At 36.3% G+C, this 13,714-nt stretch overlaps 1 long non-coding RNA gene and 1 pseudogene across 1 annotated transcript; both read right to left on the bottom strand.

Annotated features, from left to right (window-relative positions):
* Positions 1 to 1,101: 1,101 nt before the first annotated feature.
* Positions 1,102 to 1,578, bottom strand: LOC120109545. Its single transcript, XR_005510389.1, has 2 exons — positions 1,448 to 1,578; positions 1,102 to 1,372 (listed from the first exon to the last, which is right to left on the bottom strand). It is a non-coding gene; the product is annotated as an uncharacterized LOC120109545 (long non-coding RNA).
* Positions 1,579 to 1,955: 377 nt separating this feature from the next.
* LOC103700222 lies at positions 1,956 to 11,564 on the bottom strand (annotated as a pseudogene).
* Positions 11,565 to 13,714: the final 2,150 nt, after the last annotated feature.

Below are 13,714 nucleotides of genomic sequence, written 5' to 3'. Positions count from 1 at the left end.
TACCTTAGAAGATGTGGTGGTGCAGCTATGACGATGGACCGAAATAAGGTATTTGCCATGATTCCATAAATATCACACATCTCTTGTTAATAGTTGAGTTGCTAATGAAATATCTTTCATTATTATATTAACTCTGTGTCTCTCATCCTCTATGGCAGCTGGATGACTGGGTTGTTTGCAAAATTTATCTGAGGCCGAGTGCTCGCAAAGAATTGTGTGCTACAGAAGTTCCTACAATGGAAAGCAGAGAGCTGGAGGTGCAAGAAATATGGTATCAACCTTTTGTAGTACCAATCGAGGATAGCATGATTTCTCAGCCAGCTGGCCATACCCTCCTGCAGATCACTGAAGGATTGGACCAAGAGGTGGAGTTCTGTTCTTGTAAGTCGCATGATAGCTCACTACAATATCCATCTCTTGATGAGCTACAAAAGAATTTTGAATCACCACCGGCTGATAAGATCCTCCAACAATTCGCTGATGCGCTCGATAAAAACTCTAATGCTTTGCAATTGCCGACTTCTGATGAGCTAAAAAAGATTTATCTGAGGCCGAGTGCTCGCAAAGAATTATGTGGTACAGAAGTTTCTACAATGAAAAACAGAGAGCTGGAGGTGCAAGAAATATGGTATCAACCTTTTGTATTACCAATCCAGCAGATCATTGAAGGATTGGACCAAGAGGTGGAGTTTTGTTCCTGTAAGTCACATGATAGCTTACTACAGTATCCATTTCCTGATGAGCTACAAGAGATTTAAATCAACTACCAGCTGATAAGATCCTCCAACAATTCGCTGATGCGCCTGATACAAACTCTGATATTCTGCAAGTGCCGACTCTTGATGAGCTAGAAAAAGATTTTTGAATCACCACTAGCTGATGAGATTTCTCCAACAATTCGCTGATGCACCCGATGAAGGCGTTGGTTGTGAGCAACATGACATGATGAGCTTTTCTCCACCTTGTTCTACATAGGTTATGATTTTTATATCATGAAATATATTTATGATTATTTTGTAGTTGAAAATATTGCCTATTTACGTTGAGTTTGTAATTATTTTTTCCAAGTTTTACATGGCAAGAAATAAACAAATTATGCACTTCACAACCAATATTAAGCATTGCATTGGCAACTAACATAACACAAACCATATTTTATATCCAATCCAGTTACTAGTGCAATCAAGGATGCTAGTGCACCTGGACCTAAAACTAGAGCACGTTGTGGATAGTTGGCCATGCTGAGAATATTCAAGCTAGCCCCAAAAACAGAATACGAGGCATGTTGGCTCAGCTCAGGCCGAATCACATCTTTGCAAGCTCATAAGTATTCAAGAAATGAAGCTGAGACCAATTGGAAATGATTTTGTCCCTGTCCATTTTAGTTTAATTTGAATAGTTCATTTATGTCAGTCAAAGTAAATCAAGTATCAATGTGAATGCCCACCTGCGACATTAATGTTTCATGTTGCATGCATCTGCCATTCTAATTTGAGTAATGCATCTGCCATGCAAGAAGTTCCTCCTGCCAGCGTGCAGGGGCAGATTGATGCAACCTAGTAGAATTGATGTAAAACAAAGATTAGTTTCAATCGCAACACGCCAGCATCACATAGACCCGACAAGCTTGCTGGGTGACTAACCATCAGGAATCATTTAAAGGTAACTAAACATCAAACTGCAGAAAATGTTCAATAGATTCAAGTTATGAACTGCTTATAACAAGGTAAAAGAATTGCGAACAACGAGACAATAAAGAGATTGGTCTTCAATGAGTGCATTCAGCTTGCTTTTAAGGAGAGTTCATATCAAACAAGGGGCCATGAAAAAACAGCCGAATGTAAGGTTAAAAACAAATCAAGAAAAGGAAAAAAAAAAAACAACGGTACAAGGAGATAGCATAAACAATGAAAATCCTTAAAAATCATCCTTTTCAAATGCTGAGATCCAATATGTGCACATAATCCACACTTATTCTCATTCTCTGACAGGATTTCAAATATTTTTGCTTTATTTTCAACATTTGAACATTTTTTAGCACAATAACTAGTGAAACATGTTAAAAGATTCAGTATCCTTGAGAATCTAGCTTGCATAATATCGGCATAGGAACAAATGACAAGGAGAAGCATTTTCCACTAGGAACAGATTAAGTCCTAAGACATCTTCTTGTAAAATTACAGTTCATCCATACAACATTAAATGAGTCGTGTTGTAACATTATTCTGAAGCAAGCACCCTGCGAAAGTTCCTCCTGAACTTGTTTAAGTGCAGCACCACCCATGACGGTGAATTTAGATGGAAACTCGTAATATACCTTGATTTTTGTCATCTCTTAATATACATTGCCCTGAAGTACCAATTCTTTGTTACCTATAGAACAAGACAAAATCATTATATTATTTTCTGTGTCATATGATTTTCTTCATTCAAGGAATGCAAAGTTTAACTAACCATACCTTTTGGAACCAACTCTACATCAGTCACAGTTAAATCAATTCCTCGTCACATCCAGGATCACCTCACTGCACAAACACACCCCCAAAAAGTAGCAAAGAAATGGTTACAATGACATCATTGTGAAGCACGCACAATGTGAAAATTTTCAACTAAGGATTGTTTACAATATAGCTCATTGACACACCTAATTAAATTACACATTCCATCCATACAACATTAAACAAAACAAAGATATAATGCTGGAGTGAAGCACATCCCATGAAAAATTCTTTGTGAGCTTGCTTACAGTGTAGCACCATGGAAACTAGTACTGTAAATCTTTTTCACAAACTTCCATCTACTCACTCTGCAACAACCCGACTGCCCGCCCCCAGCCCCAGCCCCCATGGAAAAAAAAGGAAAGTCTCCATAAAAATCTTGCATCCATAGTGCTTTAATTATAGCATTAAAGTCCTGCTTTCCTACAATGTAATAGTTTCTGACCTTGTTTTCTTTTAAAGGTTCACTCTCATCCAACATCCACATCTCCACTAAACAGGCTTGTATAAATGCTTAGCTCCCAACTATTTTGACCACACATTTCCAATCTCATTGTCACCCATAACTTTAAAAAACAATAAGCTTTATCCTATTTATTAATGGTACACCATTCATACAAATTCCAGCACATCTTCACGACTTCTCACTCCTTTCTTCTCACTTTCAGGAATCTAGACACCCGTCAGTTTATCACTATTGCACTCCTCATAAGGACTTCATTATACTTCACCATAGCCAACAAATTAGTTCTACACCACTTCATTCTCTAGAAGTCTAGAATGTTGTCTCAATGATATCCTTAATCACAAGGGCCAGGAAGCATCCCTAGATGATTGATATGGAACTCTACAGGGGATATGATTTCAATTTATGGGTGGATCCCATCAAACTACCCTGATAAGATAAGGCTCCAAAACACCCAATAGTCCATTGGTGAATACCCCCTAGAATTAGCAAAGGGGAAAAAAAGAAGCAGAATATTATTAAATTTTATTAATTGATCAGTCAAACATATTTTACTTGAATGTGGGCATAACCCAATACACAACAACATTTAATGTAGTAGATCTGAAGTATGCGTGGAAAAAAACAAGGGCTGAAATCCAACCCTTGCCTGGAAACACCACAAATAATATCACCAGTGCAATCTCACCACAATTACTGAAACTTGTTCCCTCATTGACACTCTTAATGTTATTGCTATTATATGACTATTATATGTTTTTCCTTTTCTATTTAAGACATTGGCAGATTCCTTTCTTCTCTATGCATCTTTTTATTCATCGCATTTCTTAAAAAAAAAAAGGCACCCTAGCGCACAAGGCTCCTAATATTGCAGGGTATGGGTGTGCAAAGAGGCTGTTTCCATTTTTCGAACCCATAAACCCAGATTAGTTTGGAGCAACCTTAACATTGCTCTAAGGCCCAACCCCAATATCATTCCTAAATAATGTAATTTAAGATCCATGCCACCAGGCTCAATATTGTCTCCGTCTAATCAAACTAGACCAAGCAGTGGAGATGCCACTATCCAGTAGATCACAAATTGAATTCCATATAATTGAAGCAGTCTTGTGCATCGTCTTTGGATGAATTGCTACAAATAATCACATTTTCATGAAGTCTTCATCTTTAATAAAATTTAAAGTATGCTCTTAATGGACTTTAGCAACCAGCATCTTTTTTTCCTGAGAGAAACGAATCCATAGGTTCCCCTCCAATACGGCAAATCTCATTTCATTAAAATAATGAATGAAAAAGGTGAGATCAGATACTTACCCTTTCAATCTTTCACAATTTAAGCCACTTTGGTTTAGCCGGCTTCTTCTCAGGTGGCTGAGGATCAGGTACAGCAGGGGACGTCCCCACTGCTGGAGGTTCTGGTTCAGAAGTGACAGGATCCGCCTTTTCAGAAGTAAAATCCAATCCATTCAAAGACAATATATCATCACGAAGGTAAGGCCCTGTCTTTGCAACTGCACTATTAGACTCTTTATCTGCCATAACAACACATGGCAAATTATCTGATGAACATTTGATGACTATGCATAAGATTCATGGGAAGTACTATATGAAATAAATTATAAAAAGGCAGCAAGATCCTGTCTTAACTTCATAATTACCATTAAACTGGTATTACTTAAAAATGTGGATATCTAGTTAAAAGAAATGCTCTACGAAGTGTAATAATAGGTCAAATTTATTGATCTTTTATCTTAGTTGGAGGTAAATAAAATTAAGAGTAACAGCAACAACATGAAGCTTTTTATAATTATAATCAGATAAGCTAGTAGAACAAGAAGCATGGTGCCAAGTCAACAACCCAAAACATCATCTAGTTTGGACTTTTTATAGTTAAATGTTAAATAGCCTATTTCGGACAAAGAAGCTAAATATATCTTACATGGGTAAGTGTGATCAAACTGGTAATTACAATCACCTACAAATTTGTATGATTATCAGAGTTTTAAGGAATTAACGAATGCTATCATCAATCTGGTTTGGACTTTCTATAGTTAAATGTTAAGCCTAAGACAAAGAAACTACACATATATTACATGGGTAAGTGTGATCATATGGGTAATTAAAATCACCTACAAAATTTGCATGATTATCAGATTTTGATGCTATCTTAGGAATTCGGGAATAAGGGTAAGCCCTAGTGTAATGGTAAGGTTGCTCCATTGTAACCTGGAAGTCCCGAGTTTGAAACACAGAAATAGCCTCTCTATATGCAGAGGTAAGCTGCATAAATTTGACCCTCTCCAGACCCCACAATGGCAAGAGCCTTGTGCACTAGGCCGCCCTTTTATCTTGGAATTTTGGAATAAAGTGACAAACATAGAGGTAGGTAATGCAAAATAGCTACTAGAGTTAAATGCTTTGAAACAATAAGAGTTTCCGATTATTGAAAGAGAGAGAGCGAGTTTATTCTTTACAAGGATATACTTATAGAAGATTTGACTAACTTGAACCTATATTTTTTGACTATAAAACAAGACATTGAATATAACATATGAAGAAAAGGAGCTTATTTGCACACACAAACCACATACTATTCTAATATGACCAAAGTTCCTTGAATAATACACTACACATTATCACAAGTACATCATAGTGCAAGGCTATAAGCTAAGCAGCTTCCCGAACTATGGCAGGGGTTCAGGTGGCTCACAGACCAGTCTGAGGCCACCCAGCTACACCTGCTACCCCAAAGCCTAGTCTCATATATGTAAACAGGAAACCACTTATGCAACAAAGTTTGACAAAATTGGTTGCACTAAAACATAATGGACTGTTGATAATTGATTCACCATTTAAGTAAAAAGAGTAAACCTTTTGGCAGGTCAAAAGAAAAGTAAACTATAGCTCCAGGAGCAAAGCCAGCTGAATAGAATCCTTTGAAGTGTCTTTGATTCGCTCCTTTGGAGGAGTGGTATCTGCAGAGAGACAAATACAGTGATTTTATGCATGCATAGACATGAATAGTCATTTAATTATCTATGTGAACATGTAAGCATAACCCAACTAGAAGATAAAAATGATCGGATTTCTCTGATTCCAAGTTATTCATGCAGACATCCATTACAATCAATAATTTTTCAAACATAAAATGCATAATTTAAATCATAGTTGAACCACAAATATAACATGACAACTCAGAGACAATCATTTAAAAGTACATCACTATCTATCTTCAAGTTTTGATAAAGTTGTTAACAAGGCTAGCAATCTTGGTACCAGACCTTATACCAGTACCAGCTTGGTACAGAATCAGTGCGCTTGGTATGGGGATTGGTTCAACATACCAGTATGGTAATGGGCTTGTCTTGGCCGGTTCAAGCTATTCATGCATTAGGGATAACCTCCTCTGAGCCCGGCCAACTAACAGTTATAAATCAACAGCCTTTCTAAAATTTTGGTGGCTGTCAACCAAATTGATTTGAACAATGAGCAGGTAAAGAGTACAGAAAAGGAGAAGATGGAAAAGGATTATAAAGAAAGTATAGCTAATTGTGGAGGGGAAAAAATAATTTTTTGTGAAAACAAAGATCTAAGATGATATGCTAAAAATGTACATAAGACAATTAGTTCTTTATTTAGCATGATAAATGGAAGGAGGATAAGCAGCTACATTAAGAAGTTGGTGGTAGTGGGTATGAAAGTTGATAAAAAGAAAAAGATTTTTCTTTATATTAGTTATTCATGTATCTAGCTTTTCGTAATAGTTGTCAAAGACAAGAACGTAGAACCTGAGAATTTACATTTTAGGTGAATGACTAAAAATGCTTTAGAGGAACTAGAAAATGTATCTTACAAAAAGCAAGTGAATGATTCTGCATGTTTAAAAGGAAAATGAAAAAGATTCAGTAAACCTACTAGACTAACTTCACATTGAAGCTCGTATTGATATTGCTCAACAATCTTTAGTAAGTCATCAACGAATAATCAAAAGTAACAAAAGTTCATGAGGAGGATTCAGTATATTATAAAGAATAACTCGGCATTAATTTTTGAGAAAGAGGCAAAAAAACAGCCATATGGCCCACCATGCGGGCTTCGTTTCAAATTAAGGATTTTAGTTCCTTTATTTTTTTCAATGGATAAATATGAAAAAATCTTATTACATCATATACTTGCAAAGTTCAGTATCTATTTCAAGGGTAATAACCTAAAATTTATAAATACAAATGAATTTCACTTCAATATGAAAGAGTATTAAAATATCATAAAGAAAATTTTAGTGATTATTCACGAATGAGGAAAAAAAATATACTGACATTGAATATGTCTTCATACAATGACAAATTGTTTTACATTTGTTTATCTATGTAACTAAATCAGATAGTGCTTACATAAATAGAATGGCAGGTCTGGTCGAGCAACAACTTTCATGAGAAGATGCATCAAGCTTTCAATTTTCTCCGATGGCTGAAACTTTGCCTCAAGAATGTAATTATCAGGGAAGCGAACCCTAATTACAGCCTACACAAACATAAATAGAAAGAAAATTAATTTGAAAAATCATAAATTACACATTGGCAAACCAAGTCCACCATCTAGAAGGAAATCTGCCAAATGGTCCAAATTTGCAAATCTGCCTTGCCATTAGCATATGATCTATTTAGTTAATTAACATGGTCTAAAACATAATTATTGGTGCAACATGACTTCTATACAATCCACATCACTAGATAAGTGGGGAAAAAACTATTTAACCAAATTGGTTGTGGTCAGTCCAGCACGAAGAGCTAGCTTTCCAGACTGCTATCCCCTAGATGTTGAACCAACTCGAATCAGTTGTAGGCTAGGCTTAGCTGCTCCAGCAATAGGTGTGCTCAAATGCAGACCTCATCACTGACCCCACAGTGCCTTGTGGCTAAGATCCATCTCCTGGAGCACCAACACCACCACCACCACCAAGACATAGCCCTCCAAATGATTGCTCTACCAAGATCTTCACCATTTATGCTGGCAATTTTTCAACCAAGAGCCCATCAGAGAGGTTCTCATCACTAGCACTGAAGAAGTAGAGATTTCGGAAGGGTCCTAGACCTAAGATCTTGCTAGTGAGGTTGTTCAATTGGAGCTCCGACCACTGGAGCAAGGAACGCTGTGGAGCATGGTGAGCTCAGGTCGAAGAGGAAGTTGTTATAGAGTTCCTTGAGGGCAGAGGCAAAGGGCAAGGATGGGATCTCATTGGAGGAGGCATCGTGAGAGAGGATGATGATGGAGACATGGGCGAGACCGGTAGGGAATGGTCGGGGGTGCAAGGCCGGCAAGGCAGTTGCTGGCAAGGTTGAGGGACTCAACGAAAGAGAGGGCCCGAACTGAGGGAGAAAGGGAGTCGGAGTAGCCAGCCAAGTCAAAATCAAGCTCAATCACACAAAGGAGGCCCCCAATGTTGCAAGTGTCGATTGAAGGCTGCTAATGTTGAAGGTGTCATAGTGGAGTCTGCAAGTAAAGCGGGGGCCAAAGGCGGCATCATATTTTCTTATAGCCTATATTGACATCATTAGTAGGGGAAAAACTCTCTAATTATTGAAGGGTAAAATAGTCAAATAGCCACTTACCATTAAGTTTCGAACCATCATTGCATTGAAGTTAAGTAGAACTGCACACAAGTTAACTAGAAGTGCAAAATTTGCATGTTTTTCGTCATTTTGTGATATAAATGGAATTTCGAGTTTTCAAGCAACAAACATGCAAATAAGCATTTTTGAGAGGATATATAGAAAAGATACACTTACAAATAGTGGAAAACTTTTCTTGTAAAAAAATTTCTAAAAAGCACAATTTATACGCCTCCATCATTATCAAGTGGAACAAACATATTAGCCCTAGTGATGTCACTTATTTCAATAATCCCCATCTCATAAAATTAATCTACAGAGAGTTGTTTGTTACTGCCATCTAGAAATAGCAAAACTCGATTCTGATGCATTTTTATATGAATCGCAACAAAATTTCAAGTTCACATGAGGCATACGAAGGCTGTATGCAAACCTAGTAATTGATTTAGATAGCTTTGCTCCATGCTTCAAAATCATTCAGAAGTCCGAAGGCATGTAGAGTGGGGGTGATTGTTGCGGTATCTATTGATGCTAAAGACATTGATCTTCCATTCAAAACACTTCCTCTTTAATTGTTCTCCATCTCAAATTATGTTTCTGACAATCTACAATGAGTATGAAGATAGAAAATAAGTAGCTTCATAAATATAAGACATATTCAAGACTTTGATTCAAATGAATCTTCCTCAGAGTTCACAACTGTTCTGTGATCGTATTCTTAAAATTCATTCTCCTTTTGTTGTTATGTTCTATTAAATCAGTCATCTGTTTCACTTTCTCCAATAAGTAGGATTGAGCAACTTCACTAAAAATATTCACCTGGCATTGGCTCCAAAGGTCCTTTGTTCATTTTCATCCTCATACCGAGCAATTAAAGTTGTTATATAAACTTGATATTCCATATCGAATACTTCAGTCCACCAGCACTTTTCTTAACAAGACTCATTATTCAAGGGCTAAACATCTGAAATCATCTTGAATACAAGTCTCGATTTCCAGTGCATGATTATGTTGACGAGGATGCCATTTATAAAGCTAGCCCTTTTTATTAATAAGGGTGTATTTATGTTTTAAGAGATACAAAATCCTGGGAAACAAAAGGCACATGCAGAAATGAGCTGGAGAAGCAATATAAATTTCAGGAAAATATGACAAAAGTTAGGCAGTATAAGCTAGTGTTAATTGACAAAGAAAGAAAGAAGAAATATAATTGGGATACTCATCTTTTACAAGTCCTTGTATGGACAAGTACCTTAGTGATCCTTGCCCTGCGGGCTGCTGCCTCTGCTTCCCGCATTTTACGGGTCTTTAGAATTTGGGATTGGGCTGTTCAAAGTTTTTTTTACCATGAACACCATATATTGAAGATGGTAGAACTAAATGAGCAAAAACAAAATTGATTTCCAATATGCAAGCAGTACAGAGATAGTGCTAAAGAGTCCTAAGAAAAATTATGGATTGTAGCATCATGTTCTAATCCATAAAGACAAGCCAAATTCAGTAGATTATGAAAACTTCAAAACTACTGCTTAGAGTAGAAATCTAGCGCCAAATTACAGCCAAAGTAACCTTTCAGTGTCAACATTACCTCGTATTCTGTCTGACATGATTCGATAATAATCTTCAGGAGTAAGATCATAGAAATGGTCCGGTTCCTCTGCACAGACAATCAACAGTTAATATCATGCACACAATGTAAAGGTGCAATTCTTAAAATTGTTAATAATATGATATCCCTTATAATAAAATGAAAAACAGTTGAAAACATATTCCCACAGACATGATGCAAAAACAATTCACCGGCTCCAAAATGCACAAGATAGTTTTGATTCTTTCAAATCAGATATGACTCTATCTGGGGAAAAACTGGAACAAACACTATACAAGGTTTGAATATGATACTAAAAAAGGTAGATACCACTTGAAGAAGCAGATATTTCTTTCGATGCTGCAGAATTTGCTGAGTTTGTGAATATGCGTATCTCATGACCAAGTTCTTCTGCCACAGCCAAAAGTTTGGCCTGAAAGCAATCCTCCTCAATAGGAAGTTACAATCATTAGATATTCTCAAAGAATCAAGGAACCATGAGTAATTACACCAATGCACAGACATCACAATAAACATTCAAAATATAAATGCAAATCTGACAGAGGTTTACCAATGAAAGTTAAAAGTGACATAAGATGCCCTGTTTTGCATTTGAGAATTATCAAATTAACACTCCTAAGAGCAACACACGGTTTAAAACTTCTGAGTCACGTGGAGGCTCAAATGTATATGGAAGTAAAAAAATGATTTTATTGACTGGGCAAGAAAAACTGGACGGGGCCAAACATGCCACCAAGAAAATGAACAGAGATCCTTGCTTGCATCCACCAAGATATCATCAAGTTCTCTATGCAGGGGTTATTTGTTATCATAAACTAGCAGCAGCAGCAGACTATGGGCTCAATTTGATTGCTCAGCCCACCTTCCTTCTAACATGAATATCTCAGCCAGAAACTAAGTTAAAATCAAATAATGTCTATCCAGAAAGTAAGCAAAAATACCCTAAAGATTCCCATCAATCTGTCGATTCTTCTAGATTTTAGCAGCAGCACAACCGTAGCTCGTTTCTCTACCCTATAACTCATAAATACAAGTGAAGAACGCGTGATTTCAAAGCCAAACTCAGAAAAACGTCGAAGTAGAATCTAGAAAACAAATAGATCGATCTCAAGGTTCAAGAAAGAACGATTGATTCGAGAGAGATGAAGAAGGGGAGAGAAGACCTTGGCTTGCTCTGCCTCCATGGATCGATCTCAGGAGATTCTTCTCGGTTAAAGGGGATCGAAGGTCCGGGGGTTCCCTGGTTTAAAAGAAGTAGAATGGTTTCTTGGCATAATCCGCGACGGCACGAGACTTAAAGTAATGATAAAAACCAGGGGAGCCCTCATAGTTTCAGGGATGCTTTCCAACAAAGTTACGGGTCACGGGCCAGGCTGAGGTCGGCATCCATACTCAAGTTATAGGGATGATAGATCCAAACCCGGATCTAAACCAAATTAAAATTCTATTCCCATTTTTAACACTTAAATATATATATATATATTTTGTAAATATGATTTGTTACATATTTTATTTTTTTGAAAACCATTATTTGTATACATGCATCCTTCAAATCTCTCTTGTTTTGCATGAACACCCTTGTTTTGGTCAATGCTTAAAGCCATCTTTATGACCATCACATGCCCATGGCCGCCATGTTACTGAATATTGATGCCATCGACTCAACAATCCGGTCTTCATACGCTTCTGATGAAGATGTGTTGATGGGTGCCAATAGTGCTTAACATTTTTCCATAGTGAGGAAGAAAAAGGAAAGAATGGATTTTGGAGAAGAGAAAAGAAAAGAGAAGAGATGTTGGAAGAAAGAGGAAGAACTAGGGCTTGGATAACTACTGCTAGTCCAGCTAACAAGCACCGAGCAATGCCATCCATTTGGTACCAAATTGGCATGAAATAGGCCCAAATGATGAGCTCAAAACCATTTTCTCAATTTTTTTCCTTTTTTCGTTGTCTTAAAAAATATAACTCTAATATAACCTCATTAAGCTTGGTAACTAAGATTCAACAAGGCCTAAGATGTTGTTATTTACCAAATTTGATCCTAAAAGGCTCAATTCCAAGGTTGGAATGGGGAAGCAATGGAGAGGAACGATAAAGGTGGCTCGACTATAGCTTAAAGCTCCAAGGTGTCCTCAGAGGTATGATGACATCTTCGAGATCAATGATAAAATTAATTACACGAGAAACTTGATGTGCGTAAGCCACTTTCAAACTAGAGCCCTATACTGAAGGGTAGGGAAGGGGGGTGTGTGTGTGTGTGTGTGTGTGTGTGTGTGTGAGAGAGAGAGAGAGAGAGAGAGAGAGAGAGAGAGGTATATTATTCTCTATGATCATTAGACTCTCAAACCTTATAATGGCTCATAGTCCGATCACAATAAGGATTGCCAAATAGATTGCTAACTTTAAGTCTATCTTCCTTCGGGGGTGTATGGAGCCAAGCGACCTACTTGGACAACAATAAAGAAGGATTAATTTATATCGTTTGTTGATTAGGTTTAACAAGATAAGATCTAAAACATGTTTTTTTGCTAATTTGCTCTTACTTTGCACTACCGTAATATTTCAAAACATATAGTTTGACTAAACTTATGCAAAAGTTATCAGTCACACTTTGGGGCAAATTGACTGAGGATTTTAATAAAAATATTATTTATAAGAAGAAAAAATTTAGTTATAATCATTTTTGTTAGCATGATCATTAACACATATAGATGCAATTTTCTTCTATTATTTCCAAAAAAATTATTTATCCTACATATTTACTTTCTTACAAAATGCAATCTTTTTAAAAAATTTAGGGAAACCATGTTTATCTATATCCTCTACATCAAAGTATTATATGGACGTACAAATTCGAAGAAATTGTTGAGTACCCAGACAGGTCACTGTTCAAAATATTTGTTAATCAAATTCAGCTGATAATGGACATTATATATTATCATCGAGCATACACACAAATTAATGCACAATCTGCAAACATCGATGAGTTCGATTACATTTACAGTATAGGAACAATAAATTATTCTGGATCCTTAGCAAGAAGCAACCACCAATAGAAAAAAAAATTAAAGATTTGCTGAAATTAAATCCGAATGAATTTCATGTATGATAAAAAAATAAATATGGTTTTCATCATTATTCTCTAGCATCATCTTTCTTGCTATTACAATAGTGATTAATATTTTGAATATCAGGTAATTTGATTTCAGTGTTATCGTGTTGTAACAATAACTTTCTAAAAAAACGTGCATTTTAAAGAACATTTTTCATAGGAGATAAAATTTATGTGTAAAGCAACTTTAAAAGCTATAGCCATTGAAGTGCAGCGAAAATTAATAGTGATAATTTTTGGTGTAGCTAATGCGGGAAAAATGATTAGCCTCTAATGCCATGGTAAAATTATAGCATTTTATCTTCTTTGCCTCTTTTTTGTCAAAAAAATTATACTCATGGTATCAAATTAAAGTAACAATTATCTTTCAAAGGTTTTGAAGGTACCAATTGAATGTAATCATTATGGATGAAATTGGTG

This window comes from Phoenix dactylifera, unplaced genomic scaffold (genome assembly GCF_009389715.1).
Source record: "Phoenix dactylifera cultivar Barhee BC4 unplaced genomic scaffold, palm_55x_up_171113_PBpolish2nd_filt_p 002349F, whole genome shotgun sequence".
Taxonomy (NCBI): domain Eukaryota; kingdom Viridiplantae; phylum Streptophyta; class Magnoliopsida; order Arecales; family Arecaceae; genus Phoenix; species Phoenix dactylifera.
The sequence above is the reverse complement of the archived record's forward strand: the minus strand, read 5'-3'. Positions and strand labels throughout refer to the sequence as shown.